This window comes from Chiroxiphia lanceolata (assembly GCF_009829145.1).
Source record: "Chiroxiphia lanceolata isolate bChiLan1 chromosome W unlocalized genomic scaffold, bChiLan1.pri scaffold_44_arrow_ctg1, whole genome shotgun sequence".
Taxonomy (NCBI): Eukaryota; Metazoa; Chordata; class Aves; order Passeriformes; family Pipridae; genus Chiroxiphia; species Chiroxiphia lanceolata.
Window position 1 is genome coordinate 219,015 of NW_022476500.1, and position 26,767 is coordinate 245,781.

Here is a 26,767-nt window from a genome sequence, read left to right on the forward strand (position 1 = left end):
TGTGCTGGCAGCTGCATCCTGAGCCTAAGGGCAGTTTGTATCCCTGAGTGCTGATCCATCCTGGGGACCCAAGGGATCCTCTACCATTCCATCCATGCAGCAGGAGTCAGCCTTCTGCCCTTGACTTCCTGCAGAGGAACAAGTGCCATCTCTCTGTTTGGGAGAAGCCAACTGCTGCCCCTGGGCCATCAGAAGTGGTGCTGAAGCCTCTTTCAGCCCAGCCCCGGGTGCAGTTTTCTCATCCCCTCAGCGAGTGCCCACTCCCCCATGGCACAGACCAACTAGGGCGTTTGGCACACTTGGTTTGGTGGTTTGGAGAAACTGCCCTGGGCTGGCACGGGGCCAGATAACCTTGAGTAACAGCCCTGGTGAGTTTTAAGTGATACTACATTAACACAACTTTTGATTAATATATAGTGAGTCAATCAACTGCTCATGAAATGAAATCAATCCCTTCATCCTCCTAAATAAACACCATTTTTTTGGAGGGAATCTTCATTTTTTGGAGTATTTTTGGCTGAATCCTAACTTTTTGCAGTTTGTGAGGGGGTTCATCTTGCTATTTCTGAAGGGTTTTTTGCCTGAATCTCGATGGTTTGGATTTTTCTGGGCTGAATTTTGGTGTTTTGGAGGTTTTTATGGACACAGGATGCCCAGTGAGTTCTAGAGATGGACTTGGGCAGGAGGAACCCCCAAGCCATCGCACTCAGCCCTTGTTTTCCCCCCATCAGGATTTGTCCTTCCCAAAGCTTGGGCGGATGGAGGAGGAGGCTGCGAGGAAGAGGAAGATGCCTTGGGCCCCCCAGGCAGGTGAGGAGGAAGTCAGTGGCCCTTTGGGCGGGTGTTGTGCTGGCTCTGTCAGCCGAGCATGGCCCCGGCTGCAGGACAGCCCCGCTGCCGCCGCCGTCCTGCCGGGGCCGGAGTTGGGGGGATGTCCTTGGCCTTCCCTGTGGGCCGGAGGCAAATCCCCTCCCTGTCCTTGTTGCTTCCTGCCCCAGGCCCCGAGCTGAGGACGGAGAGCACGGAGGACAAATCCTCCCTTGAGACCCTGGTGGGAGAGGCCGTTTTGAAGGGCTCCATGGTGCAGGAAGGCAGCGGGGAGGAAAAGGGCCAGAGATGCCCCCGCAGGAGGGTCTCCAAAGCCATCCCAGGGTGCTCTGAGGAGGAAAGAGTCAGCCTGTGCCAGGAAGGCAGCCGGAGCTTGAGGGGGAGCTCTGAGGTGGTGGTCCCTGATCAGCCTCCCAGCAGGGAGAAGCCCTTCAGGTGCTTGGAATGTGGGAAGAACTTCAGGACAAGCACCCACCTGCTCCAACACCAGCACATCCACACTGGGGAACGACCCTACACGTGTGGGGAATGTGGGAAGAGCTTCAGCCGGAGCTGCCACCTGATTCGACACCAACACATCCACACCAGGAAGCAGCCTGGAAAGGGGTGGGAGAGGGGGCTAAGGGGACGGGGGAGGAGAGCATGAGCGGGTGTACGGTGGGAGCGCCTTGGTGTCCCCGTGCCTTGATCCCTGGAGAGCAGGGGAGGCTGGAGAGAGGGGGGAGCTGCAAGAGCCTGAGAACCTGGAGAGGGGGGAGCTCGGGCCCCCTGTGCCGAGCCAGCGGTCAGGGCCGTGTTGTTGGTGCCAAATTGCCCCTGGTCAGGCTGAACCCAGAGCTCACCCACGTGTCAGGGGGCCCGATCCACTCCCTGCTCTCATTGCCCTGGGGAAGTTTCTGGTGTCCCCTGGCCTGTGGGGCTGTTTGGTTTCCTTGGGCACAGCCGGCCCTTGTGTGGGTCCCCCCCACAGTGGGGGTTGGTGTTGCTGGGTCAGGCCCCGCCAGCTCCATTGTCAGCCCGGTGCTGGTGGGGGGGACACAGCGGTTTTGGGGCGCCCTGGGAGTGCTGGGGGTGGGTGTGGAGCCTGAGAACTGCTGAGTGTGGAGGGCAGAGCGGGGCGATGCCGGAGCTGGGGGAGCCCTGGCAGCCTGGAGGGGGGAGCACGGAGAGGAAGGAGCCCTGGGACTCCCGGAAGCATGAAATGGGGGTCATGGGGAAGGGGAAACCTGGACAGTGGGGATCCCTGGGACAACAAAGTGGAGAACCTGGAGAGGGAGAATATCAGGAATGTCGCACCCTGAAAGCGAGTCAGAGGAGAAGGGACCCTTGGGACCCCCAACACTACCAGCATCCCTAAGTGAAACTCCCAGCATCCCAGATAGGGGAGACTCTCTGTACCCCAGAGGGGAGACACCAGAGAGGGGGAACTTCTGGAAGAGATGTTTTGGGCTAATCTTCATATTTTGGAATATTTTTAGCTGAGTCTCAACTTTTTGCAGTTTGGGGGGGCAAAAGTCATCTTGCTATTTCTGATGGGGTTTTTGCCTGAATCTTGGTGGTTTGGGTTTTCTGGGCTGAATCTTGGTGTTTTGGAGGTTTTATGGCCACAGGATGCCCGGTGAGTTCTAGAGATGGACTTGGGCAGGAGGAACCCCCAAGGCAACACACTCAGCCCTTGTTTTCCCCCATCAGGATTTGTCCTTCCCAAAGCTTGGGCGGATGGAGGAGGAGGTGAAGAGGAAGATGCCTTGGGCCCCCCAGGCAGGTGAGGAGGAAGTCAGTGGCCCTTTGGGCGGGTGTTTGCTGGCTCTGTCAGCCGAGCATGGCCCCGGCTGCAGGACAACCCCGCTGCCGCCGCTGTCCTGCCGGGCCGGAGTTGGGGGGATGTCCTTGGCCTTCCCTGTGGGCCGAGGCAAATCCCCTCCCTGTCCTTCTTGCTTCCTGCCCCAGGCCCCGAGCTGAGGACGGAGAGCGCGGAGGACAAATCCCCCCTTGAGACCCTGGTGGGAGAGGCTGTTTTGAAGGACTCCCCGGTGCAGGAAGGCAGCGGGGAGGAAAAGGGCCGGAGATCCCCCCGCAGGAGGGGCTCCAAAGCCATCCCAGGGTGCTCTGAGGAGGAAAGACCCAGCCTGTGCCTGGAAGGCAGCCGGAGCTTGAGGTGGAGCTCTGACGTGGTGGTCCCTGAGCAGCCTCCCAGCAGGGATAAGCCCTTCATGTGCTTGGAATGTGGGAAGAGCTTCAGGAAGAGCTTCAACCTCCTCAGCCACCAGCACATCCACACTGGAGAACGACCCTACATGTGTAGGGAATGTGGGAAGAGCTTCAGGCAGAGATCCAGCCTGATCCGACACCAGCACATCCACAGTGGGAAACGGCCCCACACATGTGGGGAATGTGGGAAGAGCTTCAGGGACAGCTCCACCCTCTGCACCCACCAGCGCATCCACACTGGGGAACGGCCGTACAAGTGCTTGGAATGTGGGAAGAGGTTTCAGACCAGCTCACATCTCCTGAAGCACCAGCAGACGCACACAGATGAGAGGCCCTTCCGCTGCACTGACTGCGGGAAGGGCTTCAACCGGAACTCCCACCTCGTCATTCACCAGCGCATCCACACTGGGGAGAGGCCCTACAAGTGTGGGCAGTGTGGGAAGAGCTTCACCCAGAGGTCTAATTTGAACAAACACCAACGGACCCACGAGTAAGGGAAGCCCTGTGAGTCCCCCAGTGCGGGAAGAGTTTCGGCCGTAGGGCTGACAGGCAAAAATGTTTCAAAAAGTCTTCAGGATTTTGAGTATCTGCTCTCCCAACATCAATTTATTCTTTTGAATATGTGTAAGTTTAACCTCATTTTAGTCTGAAAGCCAAATTCATCACTACCCCATTCCCTGACAACCGTGGGCTGATTTTGACAAGTGATGCAGAAATTACCCACTGCTCAGCAAAAACCAGTGGGGCCAGCCAGTGGTCCCTGCCCTGGCAGCCCAGTTTCCTCAGTCTCATCTCAAAATGACCAGTTACACTGAAGCAAAGAGCACTGGGACCAGTGCAACAAGCCCCAGTCTGACTTTCACACCTGCCCATGTGTCCTGTTTTCTGCTGCTCTACAGACTTCTTTCTTTAAAATACAATGGAAAAATGAACAGTTTTTGGGGTTGTTTTGGTTTTGGGCTCGGGTGGTTTTTTTCCCCCCACTGTTCTCATTAACCTAATTTCAAATCTATTTTGGTGTTTGAAGATGAATTAAAATTTTGAATGATTTTTATTGTTAATGCCTTGACCAAAGTATCAAAACATGAAAAATAAAAAAAAAAACCAAAACACGAAACTGTCCATTATTGTCACAATCAAACACTCAGAAGTACTAACATGAGCACAGTGAAAAACCTATAAATAAGACCATTAAAATAATTTTAGTATTTGCATATTAATATATTTTTAATAAACTTAACCTAAGGAAATTTAATTCCTGACATCAGCTTTTCCCACCTCTCAAAAAGGTAATTTAGTTACATCTTAGTCACCCTTGAAAGGCTCCAGTTGGGTTGGTCTCTGCCTTAGACACTCATGAGATCTACCAAAACCAATTTAAGGGCAATTTTCCCCACCAGGTTCAACCGCATTGGTTGTACCAAAAGCTTTGCAAGTAACCCCACAACTTTCATCTTAAACTCTTCTTTCAACCTTGTAAAATAATTAGCAGTAAACAGACCTGATAATGTGTTATAATTAAGAACACGTTCTTGTTCTCAAAGTCATTCATGCATCAAAAAGATGCCACAGGAATAGTCAAACTATTAATAGCAACTTCTGCACTTTGGAAATCTACATTTGGTTTAAAAGATTTCACAGTGGTTGTTTCCTTAAGAATTAAGGCACATTTTACTAACAAGTTTCAATAAAGTTACAAAAACATCTTCCTCCACAAAGACACAGGCAGTCATCCTAACCTGAGGTGGACACTGAAAAGCCCAATTTTTTTCTTAGCTGTCATGAGTCTGTCATTCCTTCTGTCACATCAATTAGGCATCAGCCCATTTTTCAAGCTGCTGTTATCTACCAGCTCCTGCTTTGGTTTCCAAGCCCAGTATTTTGACCACGATAAAATCAGGGACCTGGGCAGTCCTGTCAGAATGACAAAGAGTACTGACACTCCCTGCCAAGGGAGACAAACCATTCCCAACCTCCAGAGGTTCAAAGCAACAATTCTGAAACAAAATTTACAATGTTTTTCTCTTCAGTTTTTTGTTGCAATTCTCTGTTGCTCTATTAAAAGACCACAGCAGTGAAAGACAAGGCCTGACGGCCAAAGCCAGGGCTTCAACCACTTGAGGTCTATTGAAACCTTCTGTTCCTCAAGTGGGAGACTGAAAGCCAACACGTACAACACCCACGCAGGAGACACCAACACATTGACCAAGTTTTCCAGAGTGAAATCTGAGGCTTCAACTTCAAAACTGAGGTGACCTCCCCTGGAAATGGAATTGCCTCCAACAGAGGGAGCTGAATGGACAGAATGAGGCTGTGAACAAACCAAACCTCAAGGTCTACGTCTCAAAGTCCATTAAAGCAAGGTTTTAGTCTCAAATACACATCCCTGGTAACTGTGACACTGCAGGAAAGAGCAGACGTGTCCTTTCTGGCCAGCAAAGTCCATCATGAGTTCCTGTCAGAGACTGCACAGAACATGAGTGCTCTGGACAGCCCTAGTTCTGCTTTTACCCCCATCAGATGTTCTGTAAGCACACCAGTCAAAGCACAACTCAGGTAGGCTTGGGTATTTTTAGCTAAGGCTGTTTGCCAGGTTTTTCGGACTTAGAGAGGAATTCCGGGTAAGATGTGACTTTATTCACAGATGCACTCCTTTTTGGGTGTTATTTTGAAATAATAAACTTTATTGCATTAAACAAAGTATGTCAACTTCAATAAAGCTTCAATAAAGTGTTTTCAAGTATTTTCCCTCTTCTCTTAAACAAATGGAAAATAAACATCAGTACTTCAACTAAACATTATCTACGCTAACCAGAGAGGGCAATACTGGATCTTTCAGGATCCACCATTTGGATGCTTTTGCAATTGGTTTTTGAAGCAACTTCTTTTGTAGACAAACTGTTGCATTAAGTAAATTAAGGCTTTCACGTTCACCCCCTTCCTTTAGGTAAGGATTATAAAGCAGAAAAGGAGGGAAGAATTACTCGGTGTGTAACAGAAAGGCCAAAGTCCTACCCAAGAAACCAGATGTGACAACAGCTCGTTTACAACCCAATGAGAAAACAAACAAAAATGCACACAGAAAGATTCAGGAGTCATGTGAAGATGAATATAAAAAGGAACATGAGTCACATGTTTTAGAGATTCGAGCAGAGACTGGGGACTAGAAAGGTGTCAGTGGATAGCACAGGAAGAGTTTTGAGGAAGAGCTGGAAGGAGAAACATGGCAAGAAATCTCCTGTTCTACACAGACCTGCAGTGGGAAAAAAAAACACTTTAAGACTTCTGAAGGAACAAAGTAATAAAACTTACAGACCCCAGGAGTAGAAGAGATTAAATACTTGCCAAAAAGCATCAGAACTAAGCTCATGGACATGCATTAAAAACTGAATTCCTCCAATTCATGAATTTTACTTTTTTGCTTCAGGATTGAACTCAGTGATAAAACTGGTCCAAAGTCACAAAATGTGGCCAGGGACAACAAAAGGTCAAGACCAAATTCCTTTTAGTTAAAGAAAACTGGAAAAGATTCTGTTCCTGTATTCATCCAGCATAGATGAATAATTTTTTAATTATTAATTTTAATTTTTCTACTCAAGCCTGCCAGTGTTGTGTTTTTTGGACTATATGAGGAATGATCAAAGTCTATCAGCTCGCAGTTTAATTTAAAAAAAAAACCAAAACCAAACAAATACAAAACTGTCCTGGAATTACAGATCATTTTGTGCAAAGCCAGACCTTTGTGAACGAAAAACAGCAGCAGAACAACTCAAGAACAGGAGACAGTTACTGACTGTATTCAACCAAAAGCTGCAGCCAGTTCAATGTTAGAGCCTTGTCTGCTTCATTGGGAGTTTTTAAAAAGCTAAAAAGAAAATGTTATTAGGAATTACAACTTATCAGTCCTTCAACCAAGCAGCTATTTTACTTACAGTGAGCAAATCAATTCCTCCACACATCTGTAGGGAAAATGGGATACTAAAACACTTTAATTAAAATTAAAAATAATAAAGAAATTCTAAGTACCAAGCATTAGCCTGTGAGTATTACACAAGTCCCATCCCTGAATGAAAAAAAAAAACCAAACAAGCATTACAGATGACAGCATATGCTACAAAAGACATTTTATAAAAAAATCTTTCAAGTATCACCAGGGAATGTTTATCAAAGAACCTGTGCAAACCACCCAAGAAATTCAGGCCCCGTCCTGTACACAAATCCCTTGAGAAATTACCACCAGACAAACATAGACAACCATATATTGCTCTTACAAGAAAAGACAGCTCCAAAGAGCTCAGAAAAGTAACAAGGGACAGGTAAAACTGCCTTTATTGTAATACCTGTTCAGCACAAACAGCATCAGGGCAATCCAGGAAAGGTGCAGACCATTAAGACTGAAGTGCTCAATTTTGTGTTTAGCATGGAACATGCAGGTCAGCCAAGATCTGCTCCTGACACTGTGGGGTTTAATTTTAATCTTTAATTTTGCTATTTTTTGAAGAGCAGGTCAGTTAAAAGTTGCAGCTTTAGACATTTCAGGATTTAACATCAGGAACACAAGTCTTGGGTCTCACAGGCTCAGTCCCCTCATTATCATCAGACTGGTCTTGCCTTCATTGTAACAGACTGTGCAATATCTGTGATTTTGACCTCTAAACTGAAAATTCCCATGGGATTTCAGATATCTCCATTGTTCTTCAGGTATGAGATCATTTCTAAACAACAACTCTTAGTTCTCACAGATCCCATCAGACAGTTACACAACCAAGTTCCAGAACACACTGACACACACATTTGCACATCAGCCCTGTTTGCTGTAGGACATCCATCAATTCATAAAAATGTGACCTACACTACAATAACAATATTCTATCCTTGCCAAGCATCAGCCTTTGTGTTCCCAAAACCAAGAAACAGGCCCCAAAAATCTCCTCTACAAATACCTGAAGTCTCCTGTTACTGCTGTTCCTGTTGTCAAATGTGAGTTCTACAATATCCCAACCGTTAATGCTACAAACTCAGTATGCAAAATACAATCAAAGTTTAATGCAGGTTCTCCCTGATGAAATGGGACATTTAATGAAATGGATTTCTATGAAAATACTGCCCTTTTCCACAAATAAAAGGCACATGTATCTATATCACAGATTATAAAATAACAAGCCACTTCACAAATAGCCTGGGTAAACTCAAATTTATACAGAAGTAGCACATAACATGACATTATTTGAAGACAGTCTACCTCTATCTGCAAAAAAAAAAAAAAAGGCTTTCTAAAAGTGCAGATACTTTACAAAATGTATCCCTTCCATATTGTGGTGGTTGAAAAACCTTTTCTCTGAGGTAGTAATGGTTTGCCCCACTGATAATACTGGACCAATCAATAATCCACGTGCGCCCTACGGAAATTCCATACCCACAGAAACGGAAGAGAAGGTAGTGAAGGTAGAGAAGAGGGTAGCCATGATCTGAGCCACGAGGAAGCAGGGGGCCAGTGAGCCCCTCTGGGGGCCAAGGGCCCAGCCCCCAGCTGAGGTCACGGGAGACCCGGTATAGTGTCAATGCTGGACCGGGTCCTGTAATCAAGAGCTGGAAAAGTTTCCTTACTGTCAGCAGCAGCAGAAGACACTGAAAGCGGCAGCGGAGCAGTCCTGAACAGAGACAACAGTGGCTGAAAGCCAAAAGGTAGCCAGGAGCTGTAGTCGGCTGAAAGACACAGAGATGTTCCTGCAGGAGGGAGAGCTGGCAACAAACAGAGGAAAACTCAACAGAGCTGTTTTGGGGTAAGACTGTATTCCCAAACCCCAGAGACTCCTTGAAGAGGAGGGTGGACTTCCAAACCCTTAGGGAGTCCCGAAATGCAGCAGTAGCTCGAGAGAGAAAGGAGCTGAAACCCGGAGTTGTCCTGAGAGCTGAGCCAGGACGGAATCGAGGAGGTGACCGTGCCCTGCTGCTGCTGTTGCTGCTTCTATTCTGTACTGAGCTGAGACAGAGCAAAGAGCTTTGGTAAGACTGAACTGAAAGCTGCCTTCAATGTTCTAACCCAAGAGGAGTGAAGATCTACAAGGAAATTCCCCGAAGGCTCGGGCTCAGGGTTGAAATTTCCACAAAGTGAGAACAAAAATCCTAACTGCTATATTTAAATCTGCTGCCCTTGGGAAAATGGAGGACACTAACCAGTGCCACAAAAACCTGAAAGGAAGGAACTGTGGCCTGAGAAGTGATAAAAAGACTCTTTTCTTCTTGGACTTTTATTGAAGAAGAGGAGAAATTTAATTAATGTAAATATATGTGGGTGTAAATAAACCTTTGTAAATATTTTCCCCTTCCCCCAATACGAATGGTTGTGTTTTGTCTGAAAACTCTCCACATGGGGTGAAAAAGATATCAAGTCCATACCATCACAAACCCTCTCACAGGGGCAAACTGTGGGAGGGGGGCTTGAACTTAAAAATTAGATTTTGGGAGTTTCAAACCACCACAACTCACACCAAGGGACCCACAGTAAGAGAAGCCCTTCGAGTTCCCCGACTGCGGGAAGAGCTTTGGCTGCTGCTCCAAATCCCTCAGCCATCGGAGGACCCCCATTGGATGATCCACAGGGACCCATGTTGGGCACAGACCTGGTGACCCATGGTCCAGGTGGTCCATGTTGGGCAGTGTATTGGGTTTTAGATGGCCATGTTTTGGTAGCAGGGGGGCTCCAGGGTGGGTTCTGTGAGCAGCTACCAGAAGCTGCCCTCGTGTCCAGCCCCTGTCCCACCCCCCTGACAGTGAGGGTGACTCAGGGTCTTCTTAACTGATCCCTTGGGGCAGATTAGAGTTAGTTTATCTATATCTATGTCTATATTTATATCTATCTATATGTAGGGTTTAGTTTAGAACAATTTTGTCTCCATGTAAAATAGGTTTGGGGCAGTTTTGGCTCCTGTCTATAGTGATATAAAACCACAAAAGTAGCACTTCCTCTCTGGCTCCAAGCCCAGCCTGTCCCCTCCAGGGCTGGGTGTTCCCCCCTCTGCCCCGGGCGGTTCCATTGCCCTCGGGCAGCAAAGCCCCACTGCTTCTGCAACTGGAGAGTGTTGGAGCCATGGACCATTAACATTCCAGTCTCTCCCAGCTCTGCATGCCAAAAGTCAAGAGGGTTCAACCTGTCACCTCAAATGGATCAACCCACTGAAAATGGCTCAATCCCACCCAAAATTCCTGTGTTTCTTATTTTCCCTATGTAATTCTGGGGTGCCAGTGCCACCCCTCAGCTTTCCGCAGGTTGAGGCTTGGCCTTGCACTTTTGCCTTTACTGGATTTCTTCATCAAATATTTTTCTCTCCCTGAAAAAAAAATATGGAAGGTTTTCGATAATCTGGACATCTTTAGACCATCTGGACAAATTACAGTTTGCAGTGTTGGAACGGAACATTTTCCACCTTTAATCATTTGTTCCCATCCCTCCCAGGAGAGGACACTGAACTCTTCCACAGAAACAGAAAACTAGTAACAAAAATTCAGAGACTACTGAAAATGAAAAATACCTTTTGCTCACAGGTGGCCCTTTCATGTCCTTCTCTTCTGCCTTCTTACAGTCGATGTTATCCGTGGCAGCAGTTGCCTAGATGATGGCCAAAAAAAGCATTTAATTAATTTAGAATCATTCCAGAAAACTGAATCACAACTGGGGATTTGAAACTGACTCAGGGGAGCACATTTGGAGAAAAGGGTTCTTCAGTCACTTAGAAAATTTGGCTGAAACTGCTCGTTTTGGGCCTGAAACTCTTAAATAAATAATACCAACTCATCCTGCATCCTTCCCAGGGGAGTATTTTTCCCCAGATTAAAGATTCTCCAGGGATTTTGTCTCTACACAAATCAATGTTCTCCTGGGAAAAGCACCAAGTATATGAGGCAAGTAACTGTAAAAACAACCAACCCACCACCCCCCAACAAAGAACAGCCCAAGAAAACCCCAAGAACTTGCCAAATTAAAGAAACCCCTGAAAACCAGGCTTTGAAGCATTTCAGAAATAATTCAATACATGAGAAATCAACCCTTCTGCCTTCAACCAACTGCCTCAAGCTTCTCCTTTCTGTGCTTAAAACTCAGCATTTCAGTGAGTCAGGCTGTAGACAGGTATGAACTTTACTGCCCAGCTCAGCCACCAGTGCCCCTAAAGGTCCCCAGAAAAGGGGGATGAGGGCGTCCTGGGTGGCTCTGGATGGATTTAGGGGGTCCTTGGGGATCTGTGGGGTGGTCCTGGCACATTTAAGGTGAGCTGGATGCCCATTGAGGGGGAGGTGCCCTCCCAAAGCCCCCCCGAGCAGGTTGACACAGGGGAACGCAGGGGGGGTCCCCATTCCCGATCCATTCTGGGACCGGTTTTTGCCGTCCCCAACCTTGGCTCCTCCCTGAGTCACATCTATCGTATGACATCACATCCTTCTCTGTGACATCACATCTTGTCTATGATGTCGCATCCACCATATGATATCACACCTCTCCCGTGACATCATAGCTCCACTGTGACATCACATCTTCCTCTGTGGACATTCACAATCCTCCATGTGACATCACATCCTCCTCTGTGACATCGCATGTCTCCTGTGACATCGCATGTCTCCTATGACATCACATCCTCCTCTATGACATCACTACTCTCCTGTGACATCACATCCTCCTCTGTGACACCACATCCTCCTCTGTGACATCACATCCTCCTCTGTGACATCGCATATCTCCTATGACATCACATCCTCCTCTGTGACATCACAGCTCCCTATGACATCACATCATCCTCTGTGACAACACATCGTCCTCTGTGACATCACATGTCTCCTGTGACATCACATCCTCCTCTGTGACATTGCATGTCTCCTATGACATCACATCATCCTGTGACATCACATCCTCCTCTGTGACTCACATCCCTCCTCTGTGACATAGTATGTCTCCTTTGACATCACATCCTCCTCTGTGAAATCACATTTTCCCTGTGACATCACATCCTCCTCTGTGACATCATATGTCTCCTATGACATCACTTCCTCCTCTGTGACATCACATCCTCCTGTGACATTGCAATGTCTCCTATGACATCAACATCCTCCTCTGTGACATCACATCCTCCTCTGTGACATCACATCCCCCTCTGTGACATCGCATGTCTCCTATGACATCATCTTATCCCTGTGACATCACATCCTCCTCTGTGACATCACATCCTCCTCTGTGACATCGCATGTCTCCTATGACATCACATCCTCCTCTGTGACATCACATCCTCCTCTGTGACATCACATCCCCCTCTGTGACATCGCATGCGTCCTATGACATCACGTCCTCCTCTGTGACATCACAGCTCACCTTTGAAATCACATCCTCCCTGTGACATCACAGCTCCCCATGACATCACATCCTGCCCATGACATCACAGCTCCCACGTGACTTCACATCCTCCCCATGACATCACATCTCTGTGACATCACAGCTCCCCTGTGACATCACATCCTCCTCTGTAACATCACAGCTCCTCTATGATCTCATATCCATCATATGACATCATGTCCTCCCCTGTGTCATTACATCCTTCCAGTGACATCACATCCTCCCTGTGACATCGCAGCTCCTCTCTGACGTCGTATCTATCATATGACATCTGTATTAGGGAGGGTTCAGAACATACTGTAGCTGACACCATTGAAAGCTCAACAAAACCCAATATTTATTACCAAGAGGAAGTCCACAAAATGAACAAACCCAAAAGGGAGGAAGGAGGAGAGAAATAAGCCCCCAGCACGATCTCCCCAGTTACCCAGCTGTTGCCCATAAAGTTATCTAACCCACCTAGCAGGCCTGTAATTACCCAGAGCAGAAGCTGCATCTTTGGAGAGTCACTAAGTTCACAAAAGCTATCTGCTTTTTATACAATTAATTGAGTGGCCACAACCTCCCAGGTGTGGCCAGCACCGCCCAGCCAGAGGCCCTCAGTCCCACCTCCCGGTTATGTCAGTGCATCTCTTCTGCGCACGCATGAGAACTTCAGAAATCCCCTCATGCATGCGCAGTATGCTTTGGGGATCTGTCTTAATTGAGTTTGGGGGTGCTACTTCATCCTTCTCCTTCTCAAATTCTCCTTCAAGCAACCTTGGAGGACAATTAGCCAATCATACAACACCACTTAAAACAGTTTATACAAGAAGCTCTCTTCAAGGACAACTTTCCCGTTTATCAGTGCTTGTTTCCCCATAACTTGGCAGGGAAAGAGCAAAACTTTCACAGGTGGCAGGACCAAACACAGACCAAAAGTATCAGCATAAATTCACCCTGGTACACCACCCCAGAAAGGGGAAGGTAAGCCAGGTTCTTATTAATAAATCCCTTGAGGTGGATTAGAGTGAAATGACACTGAATAATGAGTGTTTGAAAAACATATATATAGGGTTTATTTTAGAACAGTTTTGTTTTAAAGGTAAACAGGTATGTTGCCATTTTGGGGTGTTATCATCTATATCTCTCATCTACAGTAATATGGTATAAAGAGAACCTTCAGGGAAAATGAATAAGGGAGAGAAAGAAAGACGGGATAAGGGTGAGGGAGAGTAAGGGAAAGCAAAGCTGAGAGTGGAAAGATGTCTGTAGTCACCGCCCACAGGGTCCAGAGATGGAACTTGGGAGTTGCAGCTTCCATGTCTGTCAGTTGAAGTGGTGGCCTTGATCTGTTGGGGGTGGGGGAGGGAAGCCCCCACACTTCAAGAAGTTATGAGTTATTATATCCATGGATGGTGTCCCGGGCCATGCCACGAACCCCAACATCTTCTGAGCCTGTACAGAGTTCCCGTGAGGGGCCTGGGAAAAGGGTTTTCCTGCCTTTCAGACTGGCAGAGGGGGGGATGGGCTGTGATGGGTTATCAGAGGTTTATGTATAAGTCCTGCAAAAGCCTGCAAGAGTCCCTTGGCAATCCTAGAATGCACAAATCATGAACCATTTCAGTCTCTGACACCCACCCCGTGATTTATGCATTCAATAATTTCTCTCCTTTTGTCATTCATTGTGAATCTTCTTTGTGGATGGTGCCTTTCATGTAGCGGACAGAAGGAGAAAAAAGAAAAGAAAAGGAAAGAGAGAGCACAAATCTTTTCCCAATGCAATTCAATTCCCCCAAAAACCCCAAACCTTACAGTAAAATAGTAAGCATATGGGACATAACAGGATCCCAATAGCTACAATCAAATTTCCTAACATTACAATGTTACAAACATCAGATTAATACTGACACAAATCTAATTTTCATTAGCCACTGTCTCCACCCCGGCAGTAATCAGGGTTTCCTTTAATGCGTGGTGGGTGTGAGGGATTCTATAATAATGTGTCTGTTAGAGGGGCCAATGTGTCTTGAAATTGGACCTGAAATAACACATCAGTTCTTATGCAAATACATTGAGTTACCTGGGAGTTGGTACAAGGTTTTCTTGTATTCTCTTCAGGTAACACTTTCTTTCTTTTGTCTAGATTTAGTTTCATTGTTAATATTTTGAGAAATTTAGCCAATGTAAAATTTTATGCCTTCCGAGGCAGAGGGTTAATGCATCTAATACATATTTGTATGATTCCAATATGCATAAATTCTTGTATCAACTCCCAGGCTAAATTTGATTGAGTTTCTTGATTCTCAATTGATTGAGACAGAATTACACATATCTAAAAGTTTCTCCCAAGCCAACTTGTTTTTCAATAAAAAGACAAACTTGGCAAAAAATTAAACTAGCAATACATGAAATGGTTTGTCTTACACAATCTTACCAGTGAGTTGCTCATGATAAAAACACAAATAAGTCAACAAATATTAATAAGCTGATCATACAAGCAATTTTGGGAGTAGAGGAGACACAAACACAATGTCTGTGGTAAACTTTTACATATTGCAAAACTACTGAGACAAAAATACACACAGACGTGCATATCACAAAGTTATTAAGATAAAAAACACAAACACATGCAAACAACCAGCGCTGCAAAGAACAGTACAACTCTCCAGTCCTGTTGCTACTTCGTTTTCTCATGGGATACTTGTAAACTGATAACAGAAGCAGTTGTGGGGGCAGTTCTCTCTTCTGCCCATTGCAGCAATTGAAAGCTTTATCGCTCTCACTCAGTTTGATCTCATCTGCTGGCAGGTTCCTGCAAAAAGAGGAAATCTGGCCCACTACACACCCATTATTAAAAAGAAAGAACTATCTATTTATCCACTCCTTTTTTTACCTGGCATGCTGCCACTAGGGTAGCAATAATGGAGAAGTCTGGAACATGTTTTCTCTAAAAAGCAAATAACCCAGAGCATGCTGGAGCTCCTTTTTACACCTCAGCATCTTTATTTGCTCTAGGGTGTCAGAGGGAATACACACTGCTACTTTTTCTGTGGGAATCTGAAGTCAATGTGTCAAACTCTGGGGTTTGTTAATTGAGACAGAGAAGCAGATATGTTCCTGAATGTTAGTGCTTTCTCTGGGTCCACTCAATCTCACATGCCTCCAGCCCTGCACTCCCACAATATATTGGGAATGTTTTAAGATGGCTTTTAATTGAGTCAAAGAGGAAGAAAAAAATGAGTTTGAATCTTGCACCAAAGCCCAAAAGACATGTGCTCCGATTTCATTGAAATGCATCTACTCTAAGAGATGCATTATCTAAACTAATCATTCAAATTAGCTGTAAGAAGGTACATTCAAGAAAGTTCCTTTGGGGAGGTTGAGAGGGACAAGCATCCAGACACCATATCATCCCTGTGACATCACATCCTCCCCGTGATGTCACAGTTCCTATATGACATCACAGCTCCCCTGTGATATCACATCCTCCCGTATGTCACAATCATCATATGACATCACACCCTTCCTGTGACATCACACATCCCCTATGACATCACACATCCCCTGTGACATTACAGCTGACATAACATGAATCATATGACATCACAGCTCTTCTGTGATATCATCCTCGTGACATCAAAACCGCCCCGTGACATCACATCCTTCCTATGATATAACACCTCCCCTGTGACATCACATCCTCCCCGTGACATCACATCTTCCCTATGATGTCACAGCTCCACTGTGATGTCACATCTCCCCTCCACGTCATGTCCTCCACTGTGACATCAGTGTTCAACTGTGACTTAACACCTGCCCTGTGACATCACATCTCCTCTATGATGTCACATCTGTCATATGACATCAGATCTCTCCTGTGATATTATATCATCCCTGTGACATCACATCCTCCCCTGTCACATCACATCCTTCCTGTGACATCACATCTCCCTTATGATGTCACATCCATTGTATGACATCACACCTCTCCTGTGATACCAGATCATCCCCGTGATGTCATGTCCAACCCTGTGACATCACACCTCCCCTATGACATCACATCTGTCCCTGTGACATCACATCTCCCATGAGGTCGCATCCATCATACGACAGCACATCCTCCCTGTAACATCACACCTCCCCATCACATCACAACTCCCCTATGACATCACATACTTGTGACATCAAGGCTCTTCAATGAAGTCACATCCACCATATGACATCACATCTCTCCTGTGCTATCATATCATCACTGTGCTATCACATCTCCCCTGTGACATCACATCCTCCCTCTGAAATCACAGCTCCTCTATGAGGGCACATTGATCATATGCATCACATCCTTCCTGTGACATCACATCTCCTCTATGCCATCACATCCATCACAGGACATCAAACCTCTCCTGTGATATCATATAATCCCTCACCATTACATAACAGCTCCTCGAGAGTGACCGACCATGGCTGCTCATGAGAAGTGGAGAACAAACCCTGCTGTCTTTCGCTTCTGCGCACACAAGCATCACTTTGCTTTTTGCTTTAAATAAACTACCTTATCTCAACTCACTAATTTTTTTTTCCACCTTACTCTCCCCTGTTCCACTGGGAAGGGGAGTGATAGAGCAGCTGGGAGGGCACCTGGTGTCCAGCCAAACTCAACCCACCACACACCTGAACACTTTCAGAGACTCCACCACCTCCCTGGGCAACTTGTGCCAATGACTGAACACTCTCTCAGTGGAAAAAGGTTTCTTTAATATCTAATATGGACCTTACCCAAAGCAATTTAGGGCCATTCCCTCACAACCTTTCACTATAGCCTTGGCAGAAGAGACCAACCCCCACCCCAATAAAACCTCCTTTCAGGTCATTGCAGAGAGCAATGAGGTCCCCCCTGAGCCTCCCCCTCTCCAGACTCAACAAACCCAGTTCCCTCAGCAGACGTTTTCCAGAGCCTTCCCCAGCTCCGGTCCCTTCTCTGGACATGCTCCAGCCCCTGGAGCAGAGGACACAGGAGGTGGGGCCTCCCCAGTGCCCAGCACAGAGGGGCAATCAGTTCTCTGCTCCTGCTGGCCACACTCTTCTCCACAAAGGTCATGATGCCCTTGGCCTTCTTGCCCCCCTGGGCACACTCTGCCTCATATCCAGCTGCTGTCAAGCAGCACCCCCAAGTCCCTTCCTGCTGAGCAGCTCTCCAGCCCCTCTGCCCCCAGCCTGGAGCTTTCCAGGGGGTTGTTGGGACCCAAGGGCAGGCCCTGACACTTGAAATTATTGATCCAGCCTGTCCAGATCCAAGAGCTGGAGGCAGCTCTGCAGATGGGTATCAACGGGGAGGCATGAACATAATGCTCACAGGCCATTATGGTCGGCATATGTCAATTTATTATTTAAATCAGTTAACTTTTATACAGTTAGTTTGCTCAGGGTACATGTTCATAATAAGATGATTGGATAGCTCAGTCTGTGCACAGCGTCTCATGTCTCCAGTTCATTGGACCTGTTGTTCTGTCCACACGATAAGAAATCATCCTTGGCATAGAAGCCTCTTTCTAATTAATCTGCTTTTAGGGTTTTACTAAATTTGCAGGTGTTTCATTATCTTCAGTTTCTCAAGGTTTTCTTTCTATAAACATATTATGTTCTCAAACCTTATAATTAGACACACAGCTAACAAGTATAAGCATCACATATTTTCACACAGTCTATAAGTATAAACAATACACGCTTGACACTTCCATGGCAATCAAGGCCTACAGAGTGCAGGAAAAAATTTTTCAGAGAAATCTCTCTGTCCCGGCGACAGATGGGGCAGCATTACAACCATGGATGTTCCAGCAAGGACATGGTGGAAACTCATGGAATTAAGGACCATTGTGACACTGCAGGGTCTTCTGGAGCCAAAGGAGCCCTGAGACACTGGGCAATCTCATGGAATCAAGGGACCACTGTCACCCTGGCAAAACTTTTGTAATTCAGGGCCCATTGTGACACTGCAGGTCCACATGGAAAAAAAGGAACTCTGAGACACTGCAGAAACTCATGGAACCAAGGGACCATTGGGACATTGAGGGGGTTGATGGAATCAGGAGTCCATTGGGACAATCCAGGGCCTCATGAAATCAAAGGGATTCTAGGACACTGTCAAACTACCTGGAACCAAGGGTTCCTGCTGACATGTGTGTCCTCCTGGAACCAAGGGAGCCCGGAGATATTTCTGAACCTCCCAGAATCCAGGGGCCATTGGGACCCTGCAGAACCTCCTGGATTCCAGTGGTCCTTGTGAAACTGCAGGCTCTCCTGGAACCCAAGGATCCCTGGAACACTGCAGAGCTCACAGAACCAAGGGGCCACTGTCCCACTGCAGTTCCTTCTGAAGCACCCTGGGACAATGGGAAATCTCTGAGAATCCAAAGGGCATTTTGGGACTGCAGGGCCTCATGGAACTAAAGGAACCTTTGGAGACTGTGGAAGCTCATGGAATCCTGGGGCCATTGTGATAGGTGGGGCCTCCTGGAACCAAAGGAACCCTGAGAAGTTTTGTGGGAATAAGTTAAGGCAGCAGCAGCTGCATTCAGTTAATCAGGATCGAAAAGGAGTGTTTTGGCCTTGACTGGGGTTTTCCATCAAGAGAGTGCTGTTTGCCAAAGTGGAAACCACTTGGAATGCTCTGCATGGCAGCCTGTGTTTTTCTCTGGTGGCTGAACACAGCCAGCACATGAGGGGAGGGGAATGTGTGGGATCAGGGCACTGCTTTGGGGCCATGCTGGGAATTCCGGTGAACTAAAAGACAAACCCCAGGTGCTGTTTCCAAAGGAACCCCAATGAAAGGGGGACACCGGAAAGATGGGTGGACAAGTCCCAAAATGGAACTCTGTGTGTGCAACCTCATTTTCTCCTTCAGCACCCACAGGAGAGGGGGAAAAAAGTGGGGGTTGGGACCCCAAAACTGTTTCAAGGGGAAATTGAGGATTAAGGGGACAATGGAAAAACGGGAGGAACAGGGAGAAGGGTGGAAAAGGGGGGGTGGTCTGGTGGGTCGGATGGTCTCATAGGGGTCTTTGGGCACAGGGTGGTGAGCAAAGGGAGGTGGGCCCCCTGAGCTCTCAACTTCCTGTGGGGTGCTGGGGGCTGCGGGATCCAATCTCAGCCTTGCATTATGCCAACACTTTCAGTTTAGAGGAATTACAGAGGTGTAACTGAATCATTTTTGTCCTCCAGGTTAAATGATGGCAAATCAGATCTATTGATAGAAATTAATTTATTTAGGGTTACAAATGATCAGACAGAAGATCTTAATCAGAATTATTTACTGCACAATACAAACAGTAAAACTACCAGGAGTACAGGATAAGATAGGATGGTGCTCTACACTAAAGCAATTGTTGAAGCAATTCTACTCAAGCTGTAACTTGTAATTCTTAATTAGAGATGGATGGAACTCCCCCAGACCAATGCTGGTGAGGAGATCTCTGTTCTCAGCCTCCAGAAGAGACCTTGGGATGGCCCCAGCCAAGGCAGGAATCTCCATATACACCTCCAAAAAGGGTTGTGTTGTAAGAAGCTTCCCTTGTGAAATGGGACTGGCCCTTTCTGGTGGAAAGGGATGGACTGACAGTCACTGGACTCCAGGGGTTGCCTCAGCATCAGGGGGTTCATTCGGGGTGGCCGAAGCTCTTCCCGCAGTAGGGGCACTGGTAGGGCTCCTCTTACTGGTGGGTCCGTTGGTGTGAGGTCAAGGCAGACCTGTGGGTGAAGCTCTTCCCACACTCCCCACACTTGTAGGGCCTCTCCCCGGTGTGGATGTGCCGGTGGGTGATGAGGGTGGAGTTCCGCTTGAAGCCCTTCCCGCAGTCGGTGCAGCGGAAGGGCCTCTCATCCGTGTGCGTCCGCTCATGCAGGAGGAGATTCCCGCTGGTCTGAAACCTCTTTCCACATTCCAAGCACTTGTAGGGCCTCTCCCCAGTGTGGATGTGCTGGTGGGTGAGGAAGTTGGATTGCTGCCTGAAGCTCTTCCCACATTCCCCACACTTATAGGGTCGTTCCCCAGTATGGATGCGCTGGTGCTGAATCAGGTTGGATTGCTGCCTGAAACTCTTCCCACATTCCCCACACTCATAGGGCCGTTTCCCAGTGTGCGTGTGCTGGTGGGTGAGGAGGTGGGAGCTCTTCCTGAAGCTCTTTCCACATTCCCCACACGTGTATGGCAGTTCTCCAGTGTGGATGCGCTGGTGGTTGAGGAGGTGGGAGTTTCGGTTGAAGCTCTTCCCACATTTCCTACAAGAATAAGGCCGTTCCCCAGTGTGGATGCGCTTGTGGGTGCGGAGGTTGGAGCTGAAGCTGAAGCTCTTCCCACATTCCCTACACGTGTAGGGTCGTTCTCCAGTGTGGATCTGCTGGTGGGTGAGGAGGTGGGAGCTACAGCTGAAGCTCTTCCCACACTCCCCCACACAGGTAGGTCGTTCCCCAGTATGGATGCGTTGGTGCTGGATCAGGCAGGAGTTGTAACTGAAGCTCTTCCCACATTCCTCACACGGGTAGGGACGTTCCCCCGTGTGGATGTGCTGGTGTCGGATCAGGTTGGAGTTCTTCCTGAAGCTCTTCCCACATTCCAAGCACCTGAAGGGCTTATCCCTGCTGGGAGGCTGATCAGGGACCACCAGGTCAGAGCGCCACCTCAAACTTCGACTGCCTTCCTGGCACAGGCTGGCTCTTTCCTCCTCAGAGCACCCTGGGATGGCTTTGGAGACCCTCCTGCGGGGGCATCTCCGGCCCTTTTCCTCCCCGCTGCCTTCCTGCGCCGGGGAGCCCTTCAAAACGGCCTCTCCCACCAGGGTCTCCCGGGGGGAATTGTCCTCCGCGCTCTCTGTCCTCACATCGGGGCCTGGGGCAAGAAGCAAGAAGGACAGGGAGGGGATTTGCCTCCGGCCCACAGGGAAGGCCAAGGACATCCCCCCAACTCCGGCCCCGGCAGGACGGCGGCGGCAGCGGGGTTGTCCTGCAGCCGGGGTCGTGCTCGGCTGACAGAGCCAGCACAACACCCACCCAAAGGGCCACTGACTTCCTCCTCACCTGCCTGGGGGGCCCAAGGCATCTTCCTCTTCCTCGCAGCCTCCTCCTCCATCCGCCCAAGCTTTGGGAAGGAAAAATCCTGATGGGGTGGAAAACAAAGGCTGAGTGAGTTGGCTTGGGGGTTCCTCCTGCCCAAGTCCATCTCTAGAACTCACTGGGCATCCTGTGTCCATAAAAACCTCCAAACACCAAGATTCAGACCAGAAAACCTAAACCACCGAGATTCAGGCAAAAAACCACACAGAAATATCAAGAAGACACCTGTCCCCCAAACTGCAAAAATGCGAGATTCAGAAAAACATCAAGATTAGCCCAAAAAATCTCTCCCAGAAGTTCCCCCTCTCTGGTCTCTCCCCTCTGGGGTTCAGAAGGTCTCCCCTCTCTGGGATGCTGGGGATCCCACTTAGGGATGCTGAGAGTGTTGGGGGTCCCAAAGGGCCCCTTCTCCTCTGACTCTCGCCTTCAGAGTGCAGTGTTCCCAGATATTCCCCTTGTCCTAATTCTCCACTCTGTTGTCCCGAGGATCCCAGAGGTCCCCACTGTTCAGGCTTTCCCTTCTCCGCTTCCCCCATTTCAGGCTCCTGGGTCGCTTCTCTCGCCCCTTTCCCATCGCGGCCGCTCCGCTCACCCGACAGCGGCAGGAAGGGCAGTGACAGGGGCGGAGCAAGCAACAGCAACAACAGGAGAACAATCACCCCCCCATCTCGCGGGTGCCCAGAAAGGGGGAACTCATCCCAAATAACGTGGGGGGAGTGCGGGGGGTCGGGACATAATCGGGCTGCCAGCACAGATTTCCCTGCAAAGTCTGCAGTGAGTCAAGCTCTGCAGAGGAGATTGTGCCCGATGGATGGGATTGCAGAGGCTCCCTCAGGTCCCCAGCAGGAATCAGCAACCAGGAATAGACACAAAAGGTACCCCGGAAGAGTTCTGGGGGAGTGTCTTGTAGGGAGAGGACAGTGCCACCCCACCAGGGCGGGGCTGGCAAGTGGGAGGCTGCTCCAGGGGTCTGCAAGAGGCCTCGTGCTCTGCTTGGCCCCAACAGTGCCTGGTAACAACACCCCCGGCTGCCCCTGGCCCTGGGCAGCTCTGCTGCCACAGGCTGTGCCCTCACCATGGCCCTGCAATGGCCCTGCCTGTCCCTCACCTAGGGCCCTGCCCACATCCCTGTCCCTTGGCTCTCTCTCTGCCAGCTCAGTGTGGGGCACATGGGCTGGGGGTCCCTCCCAAGCCCCCCGGGCAGCCGGCGTTGGCTGGGGGGATGTGAGGGCTGGGCCTGCTCAGCACAGCCCCGGCCTCGCGCCCAGCGCCTCTTTCCTGACCCACACAAGACCTTCCCGGCCCCCCCAGGGCTCCCCTGCTGCTGCCTCTGCTCCTGGTCCTGTCTTTGCTGCTCCCTTGGCTGGGGCAGCGGCTGCAGGGGGGGGGACGGCAGCAGCTTCAGCTCCACGGCACTTCCTGGGGGGAGCTCAGGACGGGGGGGACAGGCAGGGACCTGATGGGGATGGACAGGGGCCCAGCAGGGACAGCCAGGGCCTGCAGGGGAAGGCACAGGGACAACCTGGATCCCCACACTGCCACCGCTGTCTCTGCTCCTCCTTGCAGTCTCCGTGGCCAGGCACAGTTTGTGTTCCTGGGTGCCCACCATCTCAGCACTTGCAGCCGCTCAAATCAGTGCCTGCAGCTCTGCAGCAAAGCCCCAGCTCACCTGGCACACAGGGGATGGACACAGTACCTCTTCAGGGATGGGCACTCACAGCTTTGTCTTCTTTCCCACCACAGGGCTCTCCTTCCTCAGCAGCACCTCTGCCTTGCACTTATTCTCAGCCTCACCTCAGGGACAGCTCTGGCCTCACCTCCGTGCCACTCTCAGCCTCACCTCAGGGCCTGGCTCAAGGACAGGAACCTGCAGGGAGGGGACATCATGTGCAAGCCCAGGGCTGCCTGCTTGCACTGGCCTCTGGGCTTCTTTCTCCTTCTACAACCAGCCCACAACTTAGCCTGCTTTTCTAACACCACACATTTACAGACTAACCTTGGCGATAGATATGGACAGACATCTCTATCACCCTGGGGATAGAGCCTCAAGCATGTGCTGCCATAGGAATGGCAATCACAGAATCACAGAATCAGTCACATTGGAAAAGACCTCTGAGATCATCAAGTCCAACCCTTGATCCAACCCCGCCGTGCTTCCCACACCATGGCACTGAGGCCACATCCACTCTCACCTTCAACACCTCCAGGGACACTGACTCCACCCCCTCTCTGCCCAGCCCATTCCAAGGCCTCATTACTCTCTTGGCAAAAAATTCCTTCCTAATATTCAACCTAAACCTCCCCTGGTACAGCACAAGACCCAGCCCTCTTGTCCTACTGCTGCTTCCTGGCAGAACAGCCCCACCCCCACCTGGCTACAACCTCCTGGCAGGGACTTGCAGACAGTCAGGAGGTCTCCCCTGAGCCTCCTCTTCTCCAGCCTCAACACCCCCAGCTCCCTCAGCCTCTCCTCACACCACTTGTGCTCCGCTCCCTTCCCCAGCCTCGCTGTTCTTCTCTGCACCTGCTCCAGCCCCTCCAGGGCCTTCCTCAACTCAGGGGCCCAGAGCTGGACACAGCACTCCAGGGGTGGCCTCACCAGCACTCAGTCCAGACCAACAATCACTTCCCTGCTCCTGCTGACACACTCTTCCTCACACAGGTCACCAGCCATTGGCCCTCTTGGCCACCTGGCCACACTCTGCCTCCTCTTCAGCTTCCTGTCCATCCACACTCCCAGCTCCCTTTCTGCCTGCCTGCTCTCCAGACACTCTGGCCCCAGCCCGGGGGGCTGACAGGGCTTCTTGTGGCCAAAGGGCAGGACCCGGCCCTTGGCCTGCTTGAACCTCATCCCCCTGGAATCAGCCCATGGATCCAGCTTGGCCAGGTCCCTCTGCAGAGCCCTCCTGCCTTCCAGCACATCAACACACCCCCAGCTTGGTGTCACCTGCACATTTGCTGATGAAATGCCTGGTTCTGCAGCAGCTGCAGATGCTCAAGGGGCAGCAAGACCAGGTCAGGGGCCTGGGGGGGCCTGGGGGGCTTTGGGGTCCAGGAGGGTCCTGGGGGAGCTGGGGAGGGGATTTGGAGAGTGGGGGTACAAACCAGGAGAGACCAAGACGGACCAGTACCTTGTCACTGCTCCCCACATCTCTCCTGGAGCTGGGCCACGTTGTCATGGGACACCTGAGCCCCCCCCCTCATGCTCTCCCAGTACAGCCCAGTGCCCCCAGTACAGCCACTGTGTTCCTGTCCCAGGGTGCCGGGTGATCCCTCTTTGCGGGGGGTTGGGAGGGATTTGAAGGAGGAGCTGGGAGAGATTTGGAGGGATCTGGAGGGTTTGGATGGGGATTTGGGGGGGTTTGGGGGCTTTGGTGCATTTGGGGGAGTTAAAAGGGTCTTGTGGGCATTGGGGGGTCAAAGGTATCTGGTGGGGAGGAGATTAACGGAAAAAAAGGGGGGTTGGGGGATATTTGAGGGGGTTAATGGGGCCTAGAGGGGGAGAGGAGGGGCTTCCCTACAAAGCAGGTCAGTCCTGAGCCCCCCCTCATGTCCCCAAGACCCTTATGGGGTTTCCAATTCCCCCCTTGACACCCCCAATTCCACTGCCCCCATACTCCACCCCACTGTCCCCAAACCCCATCCCTGATGTCCCCAACCCTCCATCTCACCCCAGGAGCCCCCCCTGGACCCTCTGACCACAAAAACGTCCCCCCCCCCTTCACAGAAAGGCCAAGGGCATCTGGGGACACGTTGGGGACAGCTGGGGGGCTTTGTGGGGCACTAGGTGATTACTGGGGGATACTGGGACACACTGGGGGGAACCGGGGGCACTGGGAGAGACTGGGAGGTTACTGAAGGACACTGGGAGGGACTGGGGAGTTACTGGGGGATTACCAGGACACACAGGGGGACACTGGCAGGTTACTGGGGGTGGCCATACTGGGCGTTACTGGGTGCTCACTGGAGCATCAATGGGTCATACTGGGGGGCAGTGGGAGGTCACTGGGACACACTGGCTGGTCACTGAGGGGGTTACTGGGCTGTACTGAGGGTCACTGGGAGGTTACTGGGATATATTGGGGGCACTGGGATCCCCTTATCTAGATGTGGTACATCTCCTCCCCGCACTTTGGGGGGCACCCCCAGGACCCCTCCCCTGAGGGCTGGGGGACCCCCTGAACCCCACTGCTGGGCTTTAGGGGACATTCGGCCCCCCCTTCCTGTGCGGTTTCTGTGTGCTGAGTTTGGGGGTCTCTGGGGTTCGGGACAGGCATTGGGATCCCCTTTCCCTGGGGTCGGTCTGCCGACACAGAGACCCAAAAAATCCCCTCAAACCCCCTGAAATTCCCTCAGAAATCCACCTCTGGACCCATACAAACCTCCTCAAGGACCCCACAAATCCCCTCAGAGACCTCATCCACCCCTAGGACCCCCTAAACCCTCTCAGTGACCCGCAAAACCCACCTGGGATCCCCAGGCCCTTTCAGAGACCCCCAAAACCCCCTCACGGACCCTCAAAACCATCTGGGACTCCCAAAATCACACTAGAAACCCACAAAACTGCTTCAAAGACCCCCCCCAAAAGCCCCCCTGGGACCTTCCAATTCCCTCGGAGACTCCAAAACTCCCTCAAGGATTCCCAAACCCATTCAGGGACCGTCAACCCCCCCTCCTTCAGTCCCCTCCAGACACTAAATCCCTTGAGAGACCCCCCAAAACCTCCTCAGGGACCCCCTAGGGACCCCAAAACCACAGAACAGCAGAAGAGCTTTCTGTAAAGGAAGAGAGCAGAAAATCTGAGAAGGAGGAGACCAAGGAAAAACTGAAGCAAAGCAATCAAATCATCCTGGCCCTTGCAGTTTTTCCTTCACCTTTTTCTCACTTTTCCTTTTTTTAGGGTTCGACTTTTTTTCGTTGGGTGGTTTTGATTTTTTTTTCCGAGGGACTTTCTCGGCAATCGAATCACCCATTAGGGTTCTTGGGAGGCTTCCCGGGCCCCGCGGCCCCCGAGACGGTTCCAAGGCCCTGCGCTCTGACCCCTGGGAACACTCGACCCCCCCCCGCAGAACCCTCCCGAGCCCTCCAGCCTTTCCACCCACAGCCGCGCTCCCCGCAGCCCCCGAGGGGATCCCCAGACCCCGCTCTCCCGCACCCCCCGCCAGGCCTCACAGACAAAGGCAGGACCCGCCGCCATCACCAATTCCCGGCAGCCAACACGGCGTTCTGCGCGCGCATCGCGTTTCGAGAACACCGCCGCAG

The 26,767-nt window shown here is 50.1% G+C and overlaps 2 pseudogenes; one reads left to right on the forward strand and one right to left on the reverse strand.

The window, feature by feature from the left end:
* Positions 1-26,767, reverse strand: part of LOC116781380 — a 332,906-nt pseudogene that overhangs the window by 201,186 nt on the left and 104,953 nt on the right.
* Positions 1,949-5,131, forward strand: LOC116781419 (annotated as a pseudogene).